Genomic DNA, 9,174 nt, shown 5'->3' on the forward strand with positions numbered 1-9,174 from the left:
TACAATTGGCAAATGATTAATTTCAGTTTCTGCTAGGAAGTAGGGTAGTACAAAATGTTTCAAAATCAGCTTTTTAAAACTCTGACATGTTAGAATGATCAGGCTTTTTTAAAAAAAAATTAAAATGCTTTGAATTTGAAACATTTTATGTTGCCTAACAAAGATGTTCTGCAGTTCTTTTGAAAGGAAGTATGGATGAACAGGAAACTGCTTCCTTTAAAATGTTTATCTTAAATACATTCAAAAGAAGGAATGGATTTTCTATTAAATCACAGTAACAATTGTAGTCAGTAATATAGTAGAAAACAAGTAACTTTTCCTTCTATTAAATTTGCATTTAATACTGAGTTTTACTCATTTACATGTACCCATTGAGCAACAAAGGGACGTGGTGGCTCAGTGGGTTAGGACGCTAAGCTTGTCAATCAGAAGGTCGGCAGTTTGGTGGGTCGAATCCCGAGTGCCGCGTAACAGAGTGAGCGCCTGTTACTCGTCCCAGCTTCTGCCAACCTAGCACTTCGAAAGCACGTAAAAATGCAAGTAGAAAAAGAGGGACCACTATGGTGGGAAGGTAACAGCATTCTGTGCGCCTTTGGCGTTTAGTCATGCCGGCCACATGACCACAGAGACGTCCTCAGACAAGTGCTGGCTCTTCAGCTTTGAAACGGAGATGAGCACCGGCCCCTAGAGTTGGAAACAACTAGCACGCATGTGTGGGGGAAACTTTACCTTTTTTTAATTTAACAACAATTAACTTCAAGAGAAATGCCATCACCCAAATGTCATAGAGGCAAAAGGAGATTTCACATTTTGCTCTATAGTTCTAACTGGAAAGTTGTTCCTTAAAATCTTGCTTAGCAACCCAAAATTACTACTTTGAAGCTACTTTCATCTGCTAGAGTCAAAGGCTGATTTTTGACGCAATCAGCTAGCTTGACAACACTCATATTCCAAATAGGAAACACATGCAGAAAGTTTACTGGAAATTTAATCAGTAAAATATGTGCCCTACATAAGACACATCAACTTTACTGTATAAAGAAAGGAGATATTAATTACTGAATAATGATATCAGATTAAATAGTGTACCCCTCTACTGGAGCTAATAAAATGGGAAAGGGGAGAGCTGATTTACAAGTTATCAAATTACCATATTTCTTGTACATATGAATATTTTGAATAGGCAGACAATACTATGAATAGATATAAGTCAGCCCTTTCATCCTCTAGTCTGCCCTTGAGGCAAAGATGAAGTATCTCCATCTAGACATGCAGAAGTAGTGGCTGCCTATTATTTCTGATATGGAAAATGGTTAGGGTGTTCCAAAATACTTAAGGATATCATGTTAGATTCCGCAGAAGTTCATTGTCATTCTCTGGCATCCATCACTCTCTTTCTGAAAAAATTGCCCCACCTTGCTGCTTAATGGTATGTTTGTGTTTCAGTTTACTGTTTATTTGTTGTCTTAATATGGCTTGTGTGAGTGTGTGTGGGAGAGAGAGAATGAAATGGATCTGAATTTCACTCCCCTGTTGATGGTGGCATTCTTATATAGCAACAGCTTTTCAGGATTTTTTCTCTCTCCAAACAACTGCTTTGTATATTTGTTATGGGAAAGAAGTGTGGTGGAGGTGGAGGAGGAGTTCACAAATTTGAGAAACATTCATGTACGCTCAAAACACTTGAAATGTACTTTCTTTGAAAATGAGCAATTTTTAAAGAGCTCTCCCAAGGAAGACTTTATTATGAGACAGCAGTTTATGCAACCTACCATTTCTGATGTAAGGAATTCTCCCTTTTGTTGGCTGGCAATTGGGAGTCCACAGCAATGTTTTGTTTATAATTACCTGTTTAGCAAATCTGCCTAAAGACCATTTTGGATTTTGGAAAAGAGGAGAATGTTGAACAGATGTTACCAACTCAAACAGAGACTTGGCACGCTAATGTGTGTTTAAAGAGTCAATTGAAAACCAATCTAATAGTGAATACGTTTCTGTCATGGTTCCGACAGAACGTTTTACATTGACAGTTTCCTCATTGTATAAATATGGATTCTGCAAGATTTGTCATCCTGCAACTGAGTTTGAATGCAACTATAAGAGAGCAGACATTAAAGCTGGTTTCTATCTAGCTAGTTTCCTGGATATTTTCTATAAACTATTGGCCTTGTCAAAGTAACTATTGGTTCTTTTTCCTCCTTTCCCACAACTACAAACTCTTCTCCTTTCTAGACTCTCATCTCTGTATGTATGGCTTAACTTTTGATCTTAATTTCTTCTCACCAATTGCAATTTCCTTCCAACCAAGACCCTAGACCACGGGTGTCAAACTCGCAACATCATGTGTCGTGTAACAACATATTGTGACTTTTCCCCCATTGCCGGCAATGGGGTGGGAGAGGTTTTGGTGTGATGCATCCAGCCCGCAGGCCAGCAGTTTGACACCCTTGCCCTAGATTGTTAACATTGGAATCGCTGCTAGTTAGAATAGTGAAATAAAAGCTGCACTATGCTAGGACTATCAGATCTAAACTGCAAAAATCTAGACAATTGTTGATTGCTGTAAAAATAAATTAGTGGTCATCCAATTTTTTGCAGTTCATATGTGGTGGCCCTATCTACACCAAACCATTTTTCCCCTTAACAAATTTTGAATGGGGAAAAGAAGAGGAAACTTGCTTTTCTATCCACTATTGAATAAATAATGCATTTTTTTTCAATTACTGTAGTATTGGTACTTTCTATTTTATCTGAATTTAAGGAGAAAAAATATGTATCATAAACCGTTCAGGGAAAGTTTAAAATATTTCCCTTTATTAACCTTAATCCCAAAAAGTTTATATTCAAATCATTTCCATAATTTTGCTCAGCTCTTTTTGCATTTGACTTCTACGGAGAAATAATATTTTGAAAGTACTCTTAAAAGTAACTTAGGTATCTGACTGGCTAAACTTGAAAACTAATCATAGTCTAAATCGGGTTATCATTTGGATAGAGAGTATCAGAAAATCCCAGACCAGGCTGGGAAGATGAACAAAGCAATGGCAAAACTGCACTATGAGTCCATCCTTGAAATTATAAAGAAATTTACTTTACTTTTTTACTTTACTTACTTTTATTAAATTTGTATACCGCCCTTCTCCCGAAGGACTCAGGGCGGTGAACAGGGCATATATAAATAGCAAATACAAAAATTAAAAAGGAATTAAACAAGTGCCCAATTAAAAAATACAATAACAATAAAAAACCCATTAAAAAACCCTTACGTCCCCCATCAGGCCAGACCAGCTAGTTCAAACAAGTGGGTCTTCAGGCCGCGCCGGAAGGAGCGAAGGTCCGATGCCATCTGGAGCTCAACCGGCAGTTGGTTCCATAGAGCCGGTGCGCCCACAGAGAAGGCCCTCCCCCTGGGGGCCACCAGTTGACATTCCGTGACCGGAGGCACCCTGAGGAGGCCCTCTCTGTGGGAACGCACAGGGCAGAGGGAGGTTGACGCCGGCAGCAGGTGGTCCTCGAGGTACCCCGGACCCATGCCATGTAAGGACTTGAAGATAATAACCAAAACCTTGAATCTCACCCGGAAGACAACTGGTAACCAATGTAGCTCGCGGAGCAAAGGTGTAACATGGGAGTACCGGGAAACTCCCAAGACAACTCTCGCGGCTGCATTCTGTACCAGTTGGAGCCTCAGAGTGGTCTTCAAGGGAAGCCCCATGTAAAGAGCATTGCAGTAGTCCAGGCGAGAGGTCACGAGCGCATGAGTGACCGTACATAGGGCATCCCGGTCCAGATAGGACCACAACTGGCGCACCAGGCGAACCTGGGCAAAAGCCCCCCTAGTCACGGCTACAATATGGTCTTCCAGAGTAAGCCGTGAATCAAGGAGGACTCCCAAGTTGCGAGCCCTATCCACGGGGGGGGTAAGGACTCACACACCATAAGGAGATGTGGAATATTTTGAATGTCCCGGGATGCCGGAATGCACAGCCACTCAGTCTTGTCAGGGTTGAGCTGAAGTCTGTTCCTCCCCATCCAGGCCCGAACCGCCTCCAGGCAATGGGACATCACATCGAGGGCATCACTGGGGTGGTTTGGGGTCAAAATGAAAAGTTGGGTATCATCGGCGTACTGATGATACCCAACTCCAAAACCACGAATGATCTCACCCAGCGGTTTCATGTAGATGTTGAACAGGAGAGGCGAGAGGACCGACCCCTGAGGAACTCCACAAACGAGAGTCCTAGGGGTCGACCTCTGGCCCCCTGCCAACACCGACTGCGAGCGTCCCAGGAGATAGGAGGAGAACCACTGAAGAACTGTGCCTCCCACTCCCAATCCCCTGAGACGCCGCAGCAGGATACCATGGTCGATGGTATCGAAAGCCACCGAGAGGTCTAATAGGACAAGGACAGAGGAATGTCCTCTGTCCCGGGCCCTCCAGAGATCATTCACCAGAGCGACCAATGCCGTCTCCGTGCTGTACCCGGGCCTGAAACCCGATTGGAACGGGTCTAGATAATCCGCTTCATCCAGGACCAGGGGGAGCTGATGCGCCACCACACTCTCAACAACCTTCGCAAGAAAGCGAAGGTTGGAGACCGGACAAAAGTTATTCAACACAGCTGGGTCCAGGACAGGCTTCTTGAGGAGAGGTCTCACCACCGCCTCCTTCAAGACGGCAGGGAAATTACCCTGACTCAAGGAAGCAGATATAACTGCCTGGAACCAGCCTCATGTCCTCTCCCGAGCTGCATAATCCAGCCAAGAAGGACACGGGTCCAATAAACATGTGGTGGAGCTCAACCTCCCCATAATCCTGTCCACTTCCTCAGGGGTCACAGAATCAAACTCCTCCCAGATAACATCGACAAGACCGCCCATGTCCTGATCGTCAGACTCTGCCCAGTTGGAGTCCAGACCAGTCCGAATCCGAGCGATTTTATCCAACAGATGTTGACCAAACTCCTTGGCACGACCCTGCAAGGGTTCCTCCCTCACCTCCTGATTAAGGAGGGAGCGGGTCACCCTAAACAGGCGGCCGGGCGATTATCTGCGGACGCGATAAGGGTGGCGAAGTGGTTAGACCTCGCCTCCCTTATCACAGCGAGATAAGACCTAATATAGGCTCTTAGTCGCAATTGGTCGGATTCGGATCGGCTGGATCTCCAACCGCTCTCTAGGCCCCGTCTCTGACGCTTCATCTCCCAGAGCTCCGTAGAGAACCATGGAGCTCATTGGGATCTGCACCGGGTCAGGGGCCGCAAGGGTACAACTCGGTCAAGTGCCCCAGTGGCCGCCCTTTCCCAGGCTTCCACTAGGGCATCCGCCGAGTTGTGAGCAACGGAGGCAGGTGGGGACCCCAGCGCTGCCTGGAACCTATCAGGATCCATTAAGCATCTGGGGCGGTACCATCTAGTTGGCTCCGTACCCCCACGGCGGGGGGTGGCAAAACAGAAGACCAGCCGCAGGAGGTAATGATCGGTCCATGACAGGGGCATAATGAATGGAGAGCCCCCACCAAGATCATCAAACCACCGTCCAGATAAGAAAACCAAGTCAAGGGTGTGGCCTCCCTCATGAGTTGGTTCAGAAATTACCTGCGTCAGGTCCATGGCCGTCATGGAAGCCATGAACTCCTGAGCTAACTCAGATGAACCTCCCAGGGATGGTAGATTGAAGTCACCCAAAACTATAAGTTTGGGGAACTCAATCACCAACCCAGAGAGGACATCGAGTAGCTCGGGCAGGGCTGCCGCTGTGCGACTAGGCAAAAAGTACACCAGCAGCAAGCCCAACTGCGCCCCCGGACCAAATCTCAAAAAGAGAGACTCACACCCGACTATCTGAGGAACGGTGGTCTCCCGCGGACATAAGGTCTCCCTAATAGCTACCGCCACACCCCCACCCCTGGCATTGAGAAAAAAGTTGTTCAACTCTGGGAAAATGCAAAGCACAAAAAAGTCCTACCTTGTCTCTATTGTCATTTAGAAGGGACAGGAGAAAAATTTGGGCAGGGTTTTAATTCCTGCTAGAATTCCGGATAACAGTAAAGTAGCATTCCTAGAATCCCTGCCATTTTGCTCTTTCAAGGGCTGACAGTTATAAGAAATGGTTTTGGACCTGAAGGAGAGCAACTTTTGTCCTGTATGCATATGTTGCTTCTTCCTTTTCTTCTCCCCAATTCTTTTCCTTTCCATTATGTGAAATAAAAGAAATTGCCACAAACAAACAAACAAACAAACTCTCCAAGCTTAAAATTTTTGTGTATGCTATATTATATTATGCAATATTCATATACTCAATTAAAGATGGATAATTTACATTTGTATGTATAAATGAGGCTGGATCCAATCCATTTTGTTTTGTATACTGTATTTAGGAATTGTGTTATGTTTTAATCTGAAAGAAAATGTTTATTTTCATTTTTATTTAGGTGTTGAATTTCTCCAAATCTGCATACCTTTTTTTCTGAACAGAGATATTTTTGTATGCTAAATTTTAATATTTTTATTACTATCACTGACTATAATCGTAAACAAAGACACATTAGAACAAAAATAAAGTAGAAATAAAACAAGATAAAATTTTACAATTGGTGCTGGGTTCATTAATGAATAATTAATGTCTGCCTAATTTTATAGACAATATAATGAAATTTAACTATATTCAAGGATACTGAATCCTATCAATTGGATAATAAGTGAACCCTTGAAACAATTTCTTGGGTGTTTTATCAGGTAAGGAGTTATAAGGAAGGTTCTTGAGTACCATATAAAAGGTACAAGACAGCAGAGCACGAACTGTAGTTTCAACTGCTGAATTTTTTAAACCGAAAACTACATAATACTAGTGAACAAACGGAGACTCGAAAGGATAGCAGTAGTATGATCTGCATATTACTTTCAAAGTAAAAATGAGGTTAGCTTGATTAAGAATTTGATCACATTCAATTCTCCCCTAGAAGAGGAGGATACAGAAAGAATAGGAAAGGAAGTAAAATTAATTGAATTTGCTCTTCAAATGCATATTTTAAATCAAAAATTTAAGTCATTTATAAACAGCCATATCTACATAAAAGTATTGTTTTTTTCATCTTGGTAAATTAAAACAAATAACCATCTTGCTTCTTCAAAAATCTTTGAATAAGGGCAGGTTTTAGGCAAAAGATTGAGTACACATTGCTTAGGATGCCAAAAGGTAGGGTACGCCAATGCTACCCCCTCCTTGCCAGTCATCTATCTGTATATCATTAAGCTGGCACTATTCAGATGCATAACCTCAACTTTTATCTTCGCTTTAACTTTGTTCTTTTCAATTTTCAATTGCGGTGTGCTGACAAAGAGTAACTTAGTAGGAAGTGTTGCTTCATCAGAAACGCTGAGCAGCAAGCATTCCAAAATGGTAGCTCTTCCAGTACAGTAATCCTCAACCTGTACTGGAGGGTTGTAAGCAAAACAATGGTTGAGTTTTGTCCCATTTTATGACTTTTCTAGCCACAGTTGTTTAGTGATCCACTGCAATTGTTAAACTAGTAATATGGTTGTTGTTTGTTTTTTTTAAAATATTTTTTTAAATTTTATTAAACAAATTTTAAATAAAAAAACAAGAACATTATTACAACATACTGAAAAGTGCATCAAATAGAAAAACATCAAAACATCCTAGACACCAAAAAAAAAACAACAACAACATTAGACAGGACCGGGGAGTGTAATACTACCCCTAATTTCTTTTTCTCATGCATCCCAGGCTAAGTAACCTTTAATTACCAAATATTAGAAATCTATAATTGTATATATCTCCAGATTCTATACCTCAAATAATAATACACAATCATCTGGTATTTCCCCCGTTGAGATTAAATATTCTATTTTGTAACCATGAATACCAGGAGTCCCAACTTTTATTGAAAAGTGATTCACTTTTCCCTTTGAGAATATATGTCATTCGATCTGACTCTGCGCATAGTAATACTTTCTCTATTACTTGATAGTCCGTTGGGATTTCCATCGTCTTCCAATATTGCACATAAATCATACGCACCGCTGTTGTAATATGTATTACTAGATACCAAACATTTTTGGTACTTCTTGTGGCTTCATCCCCAAGAGGAAAGTAGCTGGGTCCAATTGAAGATCATATCCTGTTATTTGAAATAACCAATTTTTTATATTGGTCCAGTAACGCCTAACCTTTGGACAAGTCCACCATTGATGGTAGAAAGTGTTAAACTAGTAATATGGTTGTTAATTGAATCTGTTTCCCTTTACTTGTCAGAAAGTCGCAAAAGGTGCTCACATGACCCAGAACACTGCAACCATCATAAATATGAGCCAATTGCCAAGCATCTGAATTTTGATCACGTGAAAAAATGGTCATACGTCACTTTTTTTCAGTGCTGTTGTAATTTAAAATGGTCACTAAATGAATTAATTGTAAATCAATGACTACCTGTACCAAGATTTATTTATTTAATATGCCTCAATTCCTGAATGTCTCCAGGTTGTTTACAATTAAAATCCAGCATATAAAAATAATTTTCTAAATCATGAAAGCAACTCCTCAGCAAAATTCTGAGTCCTTCTCATGCCTTTCCTGCATCTTGCTTGTTTTACTTGCATCTTCTTGAGCTAATATTGGTATATAAGCTGATGAAAGCCAAGTATCTAGGATTGAATCTGGGGAATGTAGTATAGCTCAATTGGAAAAAAAACAAAACACTTGTTAGGGGCCATAGCGGCACAGTGGTTAGATTGCAGTATTGCAGGCTGACTCTGCCCACTGCCAGGAATTTGATTCTGACTGGCTCAAGGTTGACTAAACCTTCCATCCTCCTGAGAACCCAGATTGTTGGGGGAAAATATGCTAACTCCATAAGCCACTTAGACAATGCTATAAAGCACTATGAAGGGTTATATAAGTCTAAGTGCCATTGCTATTGTTCTCTATTAAAAGGTCCCAATTAATTAAAGTAAGTAATTGGACTGGATAACAAAAACTCAGCAATTACATTTGTACGTGTATAATCTATGATTGTACTTATTTATGAGGTTTTTGTTATGGCTAAGAGGTTTTTCTTCTGAATTTATCAATTCTAAACATTTTCTCTAACAAATGTTTGAATCCAGTAAGAAACCTGCTAAAATTTCATTAAATGTAATGATACACCACAGT

Source organism: Vipera ursinii (assembly GCF_947247035.1).
Source record: "Vipera ursinii genome assembly, chromosome: 4".
NCBI classification, from domain to species: domain Eukaryota; kingdom Metazoa; phylum Chordata; class Lepidosauria; order Squamata; family Viperidae; genus Vipera; species Vipera ursinii.